This window comes from Cryptomeria japonica, chromosome 4, assembly GCF_030272615.1.
Source record: "Cryptomeria japonica chromosome 4, Sugi_1.0, whole genome shotgun sequence".
In the NCBI taxonomy this organism is placed as follows: Eukaryota; Viridiplantae; Streptophyta; class Pinopsida; order Cupressales; family Cupressaceae; genus Cryptomeria; species Cryptomeria japonica.
Window position 1 is genome coordinate 193897108 of NC_081408.1, and position 15298 is coordinate 193912405.

Below are 15298 nucleotides of genomic sequence, written 5' to 3' on the forward strand. Positions count from 1 at the left end.
GTTGAAAAGTCAGAAACCTAATGGAGATACTAATGGACTTGGATTTGAAGTTGGAGAAAGTTTTAGTACTGCAAACAATCATGATCACAATAAACCGGTAAGACAAACTAATGCTTACAAATTTAATGGGAAATTATTTAACTGTAACAAGTATGGTCATAGAGAAAATCAGTGTACATCTAGAAACAATCAAAACATTAGTGCACCCAATGGTCAATGTTCCAAATGCAACAAAGTTGGTCATAATTCAGAAAACTGCAAAATGAATGTAAGATGTTATGTTTGTGGAAGATTTGGGCAGTTATCTAATCAATGCAGAACACAAACCATCATAGGATATGAAAAGGCTATTCAGAAAAATAATGTGACTTGTTATGCTTGTAGAAAGATTGGACATATTGCAAAATTTTGTAGAAGCAAGACTTCACCGACAAATAATAAAGGACCTAGTTTGAAAGGCAAAGAGAAGGTAGATGAGGTAAAGCAAGAATTTTCAAAACAATGGATTAGAAAGAGAGATCAGAATTTTGATGAGACTATTTCTTCACCGGTAGAACATAGTATTACTACACCGGAAGGAGATTCTTCATCCAACTAAGAAGTAACCCTTTGGGGGTATTGTAGAAAATTGAATATCATGCAGTTTACCCTCGATCGATGGTGAGAAGATAGATTTATTCCTTACTAGCAGATGTGTTAAGTTTTCACTTAACCGATGAGCATTTAATGCGATTGTTGAAAGAAATTTCATTATAAATCATTGGTTATCCTTCATTTTTGATTCACCGAACATTCAAATTAAGCAGATAGCATGAAATATGAGTGAAGGCATTCAAGGCAAAGGTGTGAAGCAATTTTTTTCAAGCATTCAAACATTATCAAGTAGCTAAAGGTATTTTTCAAATGGCTTCTTCTTCTGCTCCTGAATTTATTGCAAACCCTATTGTCATGGAAAACATAAAATTCCCTAGGCCTGTATTCAAAATTATTCCTGAGATAGATAAGCAAGATGATTCCATAGGAACATTTTCAAAGATTCCTAAAGGTGTAGCTTTTGTTGAAGACCCTAGGATATATATTCACTGCAATATTGAAGAATTAGGTTCTAAGGAGTTGTTAAAGATGTTTAAAACCATAATTTATGATGAAAATGGCAATGTTAAACCCAAGCACAAGGTTATTGAGACTTTAGGTTTTGTGGAAATCTTGAACATCCCTAAATTTCCAGAGGAAGTTGTGAGAATTATCCTAAGTAGGGCACATGGAGAATTTCTTTGGTTGGAATCCGTCTGCAAATTCATACGGCAATCAATTAGGGTAGTTACAGGCTTACCCTCAACCGACAATAGCCCAGACAAAACAAAGAAGGTTCCTAATAACAAAGTCATGACCTTAACCAAAGCAACATCTGATAGTATATCTCTGAGAGTGAATGACATCAAGAACATTAATGTGAGATTCATAAGTATGATTTTAGGTTACAAGACTACACATGCAAATAGACTTAATTCAGTTTCTAGTCTTTGCATTAATAGTGCTTATGAAATGGTCAATAATGATGCAAAAATAGATGTATGTGAATGGTTAGAGGATGAAATTATAGATAACTTGAATAAAATAAAAGGTGATAAGAAAGGGACATTATGTTTTGGCAATATCTTAGTATGCCTTATGTTGTATTTCATAAAGGAGATTCCCAGTATTGGACATAAATATTTTGGATATGACATACCAGTAGGCAAATAATTATAGGATGCTTTCACTGACATGGGTATTGTAAAGGATAGCAACATCACTAAATACTTCAAAACATTTCAAACCAAAATGAAAATCAGAGAGAGACTACCATAGAGTGTAGTAGATAAATATGACAAGGAAATATATTTTGTAATTAAGAAAGATGAAACATGGATGGAAGTTTTACTTCCTAGAACTGTATGGGTAATAGAAATGGGTTATGAGGTAGATCTAAACATTGTTGAGACATATGCAAAAGCTTTATTAGATTCACCTAGAGAACTAACTGAAGAATTTTTTGGTAGTGCTAAAACAATTGAAAGTAATGTGCAAACAATGAAGCAAAGGAAGAAAAGAGAGAAATATATAAGAGATGCTTCTAAGCAGGTAAAGGAAATCAAAGAAAACGTTATGAATATAACTGGTATATCGGCTAGTGAGCTAGAAGGACTACAACCAGAGGCACATATCTCACTGGTTGGCACATCATCTGATAGTGAGATACCTGCAAAATTCAAAAGAGTTGAAAGGAAGAGAAAACCTTCACCGATTCCCTCTCCTCCACCCAAGAAAATAAGAACCTTGAGAAAGAAACAAAAGGTGGTAAGGCAACCGACAAAGAAACTTGCACCCAAAAAGAAATAGAAACAGGTTATTCTTCCATTAGATAATTTACTTAATCAAATCATTGATGATGGTAACTTGGCAAATGTGAGAAAATTGTATAACACATTCATAGATTCTGAAAAGAAAAGCATAGAAAATAGTATAATCTTACATCTAGACATATATAAGAAAGTTTTAATTGAAGTTGTGGGTGACTTTCCAAATGAACGGTATAGGAGATTAGATGCAAATAGGATTGCAGTAATGGAGTTGGACAAGAAAATTGAAGTTGAAAAACTCCTAGTTGTACATCCAATTAATTCTAAAGAGGAGATTTATGACCTAATTTGTGAAGCTCACAGATCAGTTTTTGCTAGTGGTCACCGATAAGTGAGTTTCATGGTTGGTAGAGTTAATGAAATTGAAGAGGAAATGACAGATAAATGGGATTTTTTTTTTGTAGAAAAGGAAAAACAAGAGGAATTGAACAAACCAAAGAAAACATTCAAGGTTTATCAAAAGGATAAGGACAAAGGGAAAGGTAAAGTTGGTGGAATACCAAGTATCAAAATAAATGACAACTTACCACCATCTGTGGACACTGCACCGGTACATATTGTTGATACACTAGCTACTAACAGTGTAGGTATAACACATGATGACACTAACCCTGAATCAAAAACTCTATTCACCATGAATGTAGACACTCAAGAAGTGAACATTTCTATGGATAAGGATAATACAGAGGTAAAGAATGGTATTGCTGATAGTGAAAACATTGCTGAGCAACCGGTAGAGAATGTTGAGGTTGAAATTCAAATAGAGAAAACAAAGCATACACTACAAGCTTAATAACCATTAGACACTGGATTGGATACTGGAATGAATACTGATGGTATAGATGCTGGCACTGAAAAATCCTACTAAGACAGAGATACCAGCAACTGAGCACACTGAGAAAATAATAGAGAAACCGACAGAGGCTGAGGTACACATTGAGATAGTGAAATTGGTAGTCACTGAGAATCCCAAACCATTACTAGTAGAAATGCAAACTCAGACTGATCCACCAGAGGTTGATACAAGCAAATTGGTTACTAAAGTTGGAAGCACTAAAGTGATTAAGGCAGTTGGTCAGACATTTGGTACTTCTTTAAGTGAATTTAGGCCTACCAATGTGACAGAGGTACTCCTGGACTCTATCAAGAAAATAATTGACTATAATGCATGGGCTTACAAAGCAATTGATGATAAAATACCAATTCTTAAGATGATTGCACCAAACTATAATATAGATCATGTAAAGGATTATTTAGGTTAGTTGGACACATTGTCCAAATTCATTACCGACAATGTAATAACAATTGACAAAGTAAATGAGGATACATTCAAAGAGAAAATTGAAAAAGAAAAGGAAAAATTCTTTGAGGATAGAATAAAGAAGTGCACAAAATGTATTAACACACTTTTACCGGCACTGAATACTACAATTTTGGAATACAAGGAGTTGTACAAAGAAACATGCAAGCCACATCTGTTGACAAAGGACATTGAAAAGGAAATAAGCAGAGTAGAGAAGGAGATAGATGATATAGAAGATAATATAATTGGTTCATCCAAACCTATATCAGTTATTGAGCAAGAAATAGTAGGATTTGAGGAGAAATTGGAGAAATTTGAGAAAGAAAAAGCAAGGATTAAGGCTAATGCCAGAGAGCTTAAGTACAAACTTGGTCCCAAGTTGGACAATCTTATCTCTCTAAGAAATGAGATATCTATGGCATTACATCAAGGATAAAGATCACTAAAGGAGCATATTCATCATCTCACCGACACGATCCAACAAATAGAGACAACCCTGAATGAAAGCAATAGATTCATGCAGAGTTTAAATTTGGTTTTGGCAGACATATTTCAGATTGTAACCAACTGGTTACAAACTTTGAGGTGAAATTTTGCACTCGTTTGACAATTTTTGACAACCTTTGTCATTGATGTCAAAGGGGGAGTAGTGTAAAGAGAAAAATGATTAATCAGAGGAGATCATCTGCTCAGGGGGAGCACATAATTTTGGTAAATTTTTGGACTTCACTTTTTGGTAATAGTTTTTGGATTTTTCTCATGAGTGTTGCCATCAATGCCAAAGGGGGAGATTGTTGGCATTCTACACTCTAATGAGAAATGATGGTGTTGTCATTAATGGAAACCTTTTGGCAACCACCTAGGATTCATCTGGTAAAGCCACCAGTAGGCACCAGCACTGGCATAGACATCTACATACACCAGAAGGCACTTCACCTACAGTGGCTACAATGCATACCAACATCCCAACCGACAGGGAATAAACTTTTGTTTATTGTATTTAATTGTAATTATCTTTTGTAAAGTCGACAAGTCATATTGTAAAAGACTCATATATATGTATGAGATCTTATAGGTCATTTGTGAGAAGTTGTAGGGGAAGAAGTATGGTAGAAGGAAGCATGAATGAATAATATTTTGTATAAGGAGATATAGTTGACAATGAAGGTTTTGGTTACAGAATGAGCTTAAACTGATATTGAACCTGGCATAGTCGATGCTACTTTGAAGTAGTACATTGTATTGGATTTTTACAATCCATTTTGTAAGTTAGTGAGACTTCTATCTTGTAGATTGAGCAATGAGCTCTAGGCAGTTAGCCTTCCTGGATGTGCAGGCCCCTCATTGTAAGTAATATTTATTCATTGGCTAGTGAGTGAATATTGTGGGTCACAAATGCCACTGAGGTTTTTCCCACACCAGGTTTCCTTGTTAAACATCATATGTTATGGTGTATTTTCTAAGCTATCTTTATTGTTCTTATTTATTGCATTAATTCTTATTTACCGGTACATTGTTTTGGAAAGCAAAGTTCTTAAAAAGGTCAAATATTCTGCTAACTGGTTAGATGCTGATTCACCCCCCCCCCCCCTCTTAGTATCTTTGGGACTATCATTAATCCTAACATTATATGATCCGATTAGATTCTTCGGTAGCATTTATGATAATGGAAAATTAGGGTTAATAGCGATAAAAGCAGAAAAATTAAATCATTTCTTCACATAGTAATTGAGTATTCTGAAGAGAGATTTCAAAGGCATTCAAGAGTTCTAAGGCGATCTATGCGAGCATCTATATCTGAAGAGCATTTCATCATCCAACAAGTTATCAAGGTATTTAACATTTGCTGAAACCCTCAAAATTTATCATGGCATCCTCATCAAATGTTGATACTCCCATGGTAGTTGAAATCAAGAAACATCCTTACAAATCACTTTTGGATGATCCTTTGGGGGCATTTTCCAGTGTTTGGCATGGTGTTATTCACACTGAAGACATTAGGGCATATATTCATTGCAATATCGAGGAAATCGGGGATTATGAGTGTAGACACCTAAAAATGTCTCATTAATCATGTACTAATTAATTCTCTAATTGATTAAATAATTCTTTAATTATTTAATTAAGTTAATTAATCGTATTCTTCTAATTTCATATTTCCTCATAATCTTACTAATTATTCTATTTCTTATTGTATCATCATTTAATCATTTTAACCATTTTCTAAATGTTAATAAATATTTGTTATTTAATTAATTATGATTAATTCCACAATTTAAATAATCTTTATTATTTAAATAAATTAATTCTCAATTTCTATCTCTAATCATCTAATCCTTCAACCCTCTTCTAAATATTGATTAAATATTTATTATTTAATTAATTGTGATTTAATCCTTTAAATTAAATAGTCTTTATTATTTAATTAAATTCCATTTCTAAATAATTAAATAGTTTCTTTAAATTATTTAATTATCTAATTAATCCTTTAAATTAAATAATCTTTATTATTTAATTAAGTTCCATTTCTAAATAATTAAATAGTTTCTTTAAATTATTTAATTAACTAATTAATTCTTCAATCCCAAATCCCCAAATTTTAATTTATTTAATTTCATATTCTTCTAATTTCTTCCAAATTCAATTACATGTGCATGATTTCAAAAACCAAATTGAAAATCAAAGTTAAGCTCTAAATATATTCAAATGCTAAATTGAATTAATAAATTCAATTATTTGAATAATATTTCATGCAAAGATTAAATTGAAAATCTAAATCTAAATGCAAGCACAAACTAAATTAATTAATTAAATTAATTAATTAATTAAATCATATATCTCTCCAATCTCTATTTTCATCTTTTAGTTAGCTTTTTCTAAATTAAGCTTTCTTTGTCATCCTCTTTATTTCCTCCAATCATTCTTTTTCTTCCTTCAGTTAGCTTTTTCTCAATCAATTGACTCAATTAATCTATTGAGTTTCACTCCTACAATCAGCAGTTCAACTATCAATTTTCATTTGAGGTCACCTGAGTTCACACCTCTTGATCATTTTGTTCCACCTTTCAATCAATCTCATCCAATTTTCTATAAATTGAGCATCCAATCTCCATTTTCAATAATCACGAACTTTGAATCTTTGTGTCACTTGCAGGTTACCAGCCCAATATCTGAGAGCCATCATACCGCAGAGAGGAGAAAATTAATGGAAGCAACAAGCGATCTTGGGATAGGGAGTTTTGATTTCCTTTGATTATTTTAATTCCTATTTTCTTGATTGTGTCATTCCATTTTCTTGTTTGTTAGATTCTTTTTTTAGAAGGGATTCGTGATTTCCCTTTTGCTTCTAATTGATTACTTGTTTTAAGATGAATTTTACATGCATACATTCTAGTGAACCCGACGTGAAGTAACAACAATTTAACCTTCTTTATTTTTCTGTGTGATTTTTGCAGATTGTGTGGATTTTTCATTTTTTTTAGGTTGCATGAATTTCGAGAAAAGATTTTTCCATCACGCAATCGAGCATTGATTGTCACGCAATCACATAGATAGAATCACACATTCATTCTAACAGGGTCATGCAATCGCCCTATCCAAATCGCGCAATCGCCTTTTCTAGATCACACATTCACAGGAAGCTTTGTTGTTTAATTTTTTCTTTCATCTGCTATTTGTTCTGTTTAATTTTGCCTCAAATTGGGTTAATCTGGGATCAAATTTTTTTTATTTTATGATTTGATTAATATAGTTTATGGCAAGAAAAGTTCAGTTCAAGATTTTAGGTGCAAGAAGGACAAAACAACAAAGGAGAGAAGCCAAAAGCTATCAAAAGATTCTCCAAGTAGAAAATTTGATACAAGATGCAGAAGAACAATTGGCCTTTGATAGATATAATAGCTTAGTTCTTTCTTATCAAGTTAAATATGATTTAATCAATATTGAATGGATGATGAGAGATTTGGCTAGGGCTTCACAATTGGTTGTGCAGGTTCCTGATCGAGTTTAGTTTTCTTATATTTTTTAGTTTTTAACTTCTTTTTTCTGTTGTTTGCCTTCTTTTATGCAATCGACCTGTTAGTGCTACACAATTGACCATATATCATCATGCATTCGGTCTGTCAGATTTACGCATTCGCTCTGTCAAATTCACACATTTTCTCTATTGGCAAATGCACACTCCAATGAGAAATTGTAGGTGATTGAAGGTTTTTTCATTGATGGCAACCTTGCAATCATATGATACCAGCACCAGCAATGACAAACTCTACACCGACACATAGAACATTGGTAGTGAAAGGAAGGATACTGGCACCCTAGTTGACAGGAATTTTGTTTATAATGTATTTTGTAATTAATTGTAAAATCATTGTAAGCTGACATGGCAAGTTGTAAAATGACTCATATACGTATGAGATCATTGTAGATCATTTTGTAAGGAGAGAGGTGAAATTATGCAGACCTAATATTTGAATTATAGGTTAAGGGTTTATGTATGTAGCAGAGCTTAAATCGGTACTAGATCTAGCATAGCAGATGCTAATCTGAAGCAATACGAGACATTGGATTAATATAATCCATTTTTGTAAGTCAATGTGACTTCTTTTGTAATTGAGCAATGAGCTCTAGGCACTTGGCCTTCCTGCATGTGCAGACCCCTATTGTAAGAGTAATATTCCCTTATTGGCCAGTAAGCAAATATTGTGGGTCACAAATCCCACTGAGGTTTTTCCCACAGTGGGTTTCCTCGTTAAAATACTGTGTTATGGTGTGCTTCTCATGTGGTTGTTGTTATTCTTGTTTACTGCATTATTTCTGGTTTACCGGTACACAGTTTTAATATGTTTTTCATGTTTTAAGTCAAATAAATTTATATACTGGTTAGATACTGATTCACCCCCCCTCCCCTCTTAGTATCTTTGGGAATCCTAACAATTGGTATTAGAGCCTGGTCCTCTATTTTCAGAAGCCTAACAGCTTGAGGAAGATCTTGTCACCAGTAGAGATGAAAAACTTGAGAAAACAATTGGAAACAACTCTTTCAGACTATGATGCAGAAAAGGTGAAGAATATCAAACTTGAAGATGATCTAAAGGCTACTCAGGATATTATTCAAGCACTTCAAGAGAATTTTACTATTGCAAGGAACAAGAGAAGAGAACTTTGTGAAAAAATGCAGAATGAGAAAAATGAAAAGGAAACTCTTAATGATCTAGTAAACAAGCTAAGACAAGAGATCAGTACAACACAGAATGAGATGCAGGATATGACCATGAGATTTTGTAAAGAAATTGAAGATAGAAATAAGAATGAAGAAGACTTGGTTAGAAGACTAAGTGATGCTGGAAATGAAAACACAAGACTTAGTCATGAAAATGATATGTTGAAGACAAATCTAATGCACACACAAATGACAGAACTAAACTCATAAGACAGAAAGCAATCTTGGAGAGTGAAATAACTGCTACAAATCATCACAAGGAGAAATTCAAGAAAAGTTTAGAAGAACTTGGTGACATGCTGAAGAATCAAAAACCTAATGGTGATACAAATGGCCTTGGCTTTGAAGTTGGTGAAAGCTCCAGTACTGCAAACAATCATGATCATAGCAAATTGGTAAGGAAACCTACTACTTACAAATTTAATGGCAAATGCTTTAACTATAACAAGTATGGTCATAAAGAAAATTAGTGTAGATCTACAAATTATCAGAACACTAATACACCCACCGGTCAATGTTCTAAATGCAATAAAGTTGGTCATAATTCAAAAAATTGCAGAATGAACGTAAGATGCTATGTTTGTGGGAGATTTGGGCACTTATCTAATCAATGCAGAACACATACCGACATAGGATATGGGAAAGCTATTCAGAAGAATAATGTGACTTGTTATGCCTATAACAAAATTGGACATATTACAAAATTTTGTAGCAGTAAGGCATCACCGACAAATAACAAAGGTCCTAATTTGAAAGGTAAAGAAAAAGTTGAATAGGTAAAGAAAGAATTCTCAAAACAATGAATAGAAAGTCAGATCTGAATCTTGATGGGAATACTCCTCCATCGATAGAACAGGGTAACACTCCACTGGCAGGAGACTCTTCATCTAACTGAAGAAAATTATTTTGGGGGTTTAGCAACAAAATGAAAAACATGCTATTATTCCCTCGGTTGATGGTGAGAAGTTGAAATTACTTCTATACCGGCAGATGAGTTAAGTTGTGACTTAGCCGGCAAGCATTAAATGTGGTAGTTGGTGAAAATAACATTATAAAGCAAGTGTTTTGGCTCCTTTTTCATTCACTGAGCATTCAAATCTTTGAGAGCACGAAAATTCTCGAGTGAAGGTACTCTAAGCAAAGAAGTGAAGCAATCTATCAAATCATTCATCCTTAAGGCAGATTGAGGTATTTATAGCTATGGCATCTTTATCCACTCCTGAATTTATTGCAAACCCTACTATTGTTGAAGTTGTTAAGTGACCTAGACCCGTATTTCAATTAGTTCCTGAAATTGCTAAGAAAGATGATAGCATAGGTGCATTCTCTCAAATCCCTAAAGGAGTAGTATATGCTGAAGACCCTAGAATGTATATACATTGTCATATTGATGAACTAGGTGATGATGAAATTAAACATATGTATAAGACTATAATTTGTGATGAATCTGGAAATGTCAAACCTGAACATAAGATAGTAGAAACCCTAGGTTTCACTAAAACTCTTAGTATTCTGGACTTCCCCAAGGATATCATAAGGATTGTGTTAAGCAGAGTACATGTTGAATTTTTCTAGTTAGACTCTATTCATAAAATCACAAAAGAAGCAGTAAAAGTTGTAATAGGGTTACCCTCCACCGGCAACAGACCTGACAAAACTAAGAAGGTCTCAAATGACTTAGTGACAAACCTAACTGGTGCAACATTTGATAAGAGATCTCTAAGGGTAAATGATGTAAAGGATGTAAATATTAGATTTATCAGTATGATCTTAGGTTATAAGGCTACACAAGAAAATAGATTAAACTCAGTTTCTAGCCTATGTATTAAGAGTGTCTGTGATATGGTAAATGATAATGCAAGAATAGACATATGTGAATAGCTCAAAGATGAGTTGATAGACAATTTGGGTAAGATCAAAAGAGACAAGAAAGGAACATTCAAATTTGAAAACTTACTTGTTTGTCTGATGCTATACATAGCCAAACAAGTACCCGGTATTGGTGCTAGAGATTTTGGATTTGATATACTGGTAGGAAAACAACTATCAAAACTATTGAACAAAATGGGAGAGAACAGGGAGAGAAACATAAATGAGCATTTTCAAGCATCGAAGGCTCGAATGAAGACCAGAGTGAGACTATCACAAGCTATTATGGATAAGTATCAAAAGGAAATCTATTTTGTGATCAAGAAAGATGAAATTTGGATGGAGGTAGTTATCCTTAGAACCATCTAGGTAACTAAAATGGGCTATGAGACAGATGATAACATCATAGAAACTTATGCCCCTAAGGAAACGGAAGAGAAAGTATTTCATAGTGCAAAAACAATTGAGAGCACTATACAATCAAGGAAAAGAGTTAAGAAGGTAGAAACAACTGTTAGAAAAGGAACTCAGCAAGCAAAGGCAATCAAGGAAGATGTGCTAAAACAAACTGGTATAGCTGAAAGTGAGTTGGAAGCACTTCAACCGGAAACTCACCTTTCACCGGTTGGAACTTCTTCTAAAAGTGACATACCTACTATATTCAAGAGAGTTGAGAGGAAAAGAAAACCTTCACTAGTACCTTCTCCTACAGCAAAAAGGACAAGACAAAAGCAATAGGTAGTAAGGCCTCTGATAAAGAAAATGACTCCTAAGAAGAAGAAGGTGAAACAAACTATTGCCCCTATTGACAAACTTCTTAGCAAAATAAATGAGGATGGTAAGCTGAAGAATATCAATAAAATGTACAATACACTATCAGTTGATGATAAGGAAAGTATAGAGAACAGTGTAATTCTACACTTAGATATATACAAGAAATTTTTTATGAAATTCCAAATGACTTGTATAGGAGATTAGAAGCTATAAGATTATCTATTGTTGAATTGGATAAAAAGATTAAGATTGAAAAATTACTAGCAGTGCATCTAGTTAACTCACTTAATGAAATAGACAAATTAATCAGTGAGGCTAACCAGACAATATTCTCTACTGCTCACCGGCATGTAGCACTAATGGCTAGCAAAGTAACTGAAGTATCTAAGGAAACTGCTAATGGATGGGATATTTTCTTTGTGGAGAAAGAAAAAGAGGAAGAATTACTCAGACCTAAAACCATCAAAGTATATAAAAAGGACAGGGATAAGGGTAAAGGTAAGGTAGGTGGACCACCAAGTTTGAAAATAATTGACAATATACCCCCACCTCCTTCAGATACTCCACCTGTAGATATCACTGAAAATCAACCGGCCACTAAGAGTATGAAAACTCTAGTAGAAGATACAAACCCTAAATCAGAAATTTTGTATACAGTAAATGTAGACACTCAAGAAGTTAATGTCATGGTTGACAGGGAGACCATTGAGGATAAGGAGAAAGATGTGAGTACTGAGTCACCAACTACAGAAGTTGAGTTAAACATAAAAAAACTTTCACAGGCAGAGCAGCCGGCAGAGGATACCACTGAGAAACTGGTAGAAACAACAGATAAACCATCTCAAGAATCGACCAAAGAGAATTCAGAGGCACAAACTGAGAAACTGACAACTGAAAACTCAGAGAAACCTTCTGAGACACAATTGGAGAAACCCAAACAGGTACAAGTTGAAGCACAGGTACAGACAGAGACAATGCCACCGGCCCAAACTGAAAATCCTAAAACTTTGTTTGTGGAAATGCAAACTCAGACTGACCTACCAGAGGTTGAACAAAGCAAGGAAATAACTACAACCCGTAGCATGGCTATTGTAAAAACTATTGGACAAACATCTGGTACAACTATGACAAAATTCAGACCTACTAATGTAACTGAGGTCTTATTAGATTCAATAAAGAAGATCACCAAATGCAATGCACAAGCCTATAAGGCTATTGATGATACCATACCAATTCTTAAATTGATAGCACCAAAGTGCAGTGTTGAGAATAAAGATTCTTTAGGTCAACTAGACACTTTGTCTAAGTTCATTACCAGTAACCTATTGACTACTGATAAAATAAATGAGGATACATTTAAGGAGAAAATGATAAAAGAAAAAGAGAAATTATTTGAGGATATTGTAAAGAAAAATAAGGAAGAAATGGACACCCTTTTACCGGAACTTGGAGAAATAATATATGACTTCAAGAAACTGTATAGGGACACTTGTAAAATGAATGTCTTAACAGAGGATCTTGACAAGGAGATCAACAAAGATCAAGAGAAGATAAATAATATTGCTGACAATTTGGTTGGAACATCAAATTTATTTTTGGAATTAGAAAAGAAAATTGCAGAGCAGGAAGAGAAAATCAAGAAATTGGATAAAGACAAACAAGGAATAAAGGATAAGGCAAAGGACTTAAAATGTAGACTTAGTCCAAGACTAGAGTATCTTATTTCTTTGAGAAAAGAAATATCTGAGGCTTTGGTTCCTAGACTAAAGACACCGGAAGAGTAAATGCACATACTCACCGGTATAGTGCAGAGAACACAATAGGCCATAAAAGACCACAAAACATTCAACAATGGTATAAACTTAGTTTTGACATATATCTTTCAGATTGTAACCCACCGGTTACAAGAATCTAGGCAGGACTCCACTGACAGTGAATGACAACCTTTGTCATTGATGTCAAAGGTGGAGTAGTGGGATGAGAAAAATGATTAAAAAAAATGGACATCATTTGCTCAAGGGGAGCATACAGTTTTGGTAAGACAATTTTGGCAGACTATTTTTGGATATAATTTTGGACACTTTCTGATTTTTCTCATGAGTGTTACCATCAATGCCAAAGGGAGAGATTGTTGGAAAATGCACACTCCAATGAGAAATTGTAGGTGATTGAAGGTTTTGTCATTGATGGCAACCTTGCAATCATATGATACCGGCAAGACGGGATACCGGTACCGGCAATGACAAACTCTACACTGGCACACAGAACACCAACAGTGAAAGGAAGGATACCGGCACCCTAGCCGATAGGAATTTTGTTTATAATGTATTTTGTAATTAATTGTAAAATCATTGTAAGCTGACATGGCAAGTTGTAAAATGACTCAAATATGTTCGAGATCATTGTAGAACATTTTGTAAGAAGGAGAGAGGCAAAATTATGCAGACCTAATATGTGAATTACAGGTTAAGGGTTTATGTATGTAGCAAAGCTTAAAATGGTACTGGATCTGGCATAGCAGATGCTAATCTTGAGTAGTACAAGACATTAAATTAATATAATCCATTTTTGTAAGTCAGTGTGACTTATTTTGTAATTGAGCAATGAGCTCTAGGCACTTGGCCTTCCTGCATGTGCAGGCCCCTATTGTAAGAGTAATATTCCCTTATTGGCCAATAAGCGAATATTATGGGTCAAAAATCCCATCGAAGTTTTTCCCACACTGAGTTTCCTCATTAAAATACTGTGTTATGGTGTGCTTCTCATGTGGTTGTTGTTATTCTTGTTTACTACATTATTTCTGGTTTATCTGTACACAGTTTTAATGTGTTTTTCATGTTTTAAGTCAAGTAAATTTATATACCGGTTAGATATTGATTCACCCCCCCCTCTCAGTATCTTTGGGAATCCTAACACAATCTATAAGTATCACACAATCACATAGGTAGTATTACGCAATCGCCTCAGTCAAGTTTTGAGTTTTTATTTCCTATTAGTTTGATTTTACTACTAATCTTCTGTTTATAGCCTGTGGCGGATTCGCAAAGAGGATTAGATTATTAATTTTGCATGCACACTTCACACTTCATTTTTAGTGCTTAAAATCAACAATAGTTAAAATGGACATGCATGGATAATCTCACACTTCATTGTTGGTGCATAAAATGAACATGGACTAAAATTGACATGCATGTATCTCACACTTGGTTTTTTGGTGCTTAAAATCAACAAATGGTTAAAATTGACATGTATGCCTTCATATTTCGATTTGGTGTTTAAAATAGACATGCACATGCATATCTAACACCTAAATTTGGGCTATAAAATGAACGTGAATCAGGTTGCATTAGATTAAATCATTTTTTTTCTTAAGGTAAAGAACTTTTTATTGTGTCTGGGGTGGACCTACTGTTGCACTAACTGACTTTCCACTCGCCTTCAGGGTCTTGGGAGAAAGGAGGAAGGTGAAAACGACATCTAATTTTTTTTTATTCTACGTAGTGAGGGGTATCTTTGACTAGGGATTTCATCACCCCATAGAGGTACTTTGAATTGGGATGCGTTGGGGATATCATCTCTCCCAGCATACTCTCGAGCGGGTTTTTTGAGCTGCTATATAAATATACTGGTCAGGTAGCTAGCGTGTTGAGTGAATTCGACGTATGTGGGGGCCTTCCCTGCACCGATAAGCTCAACTAAAGCCTTAAATGGATTTCTCTAAGAATCCAT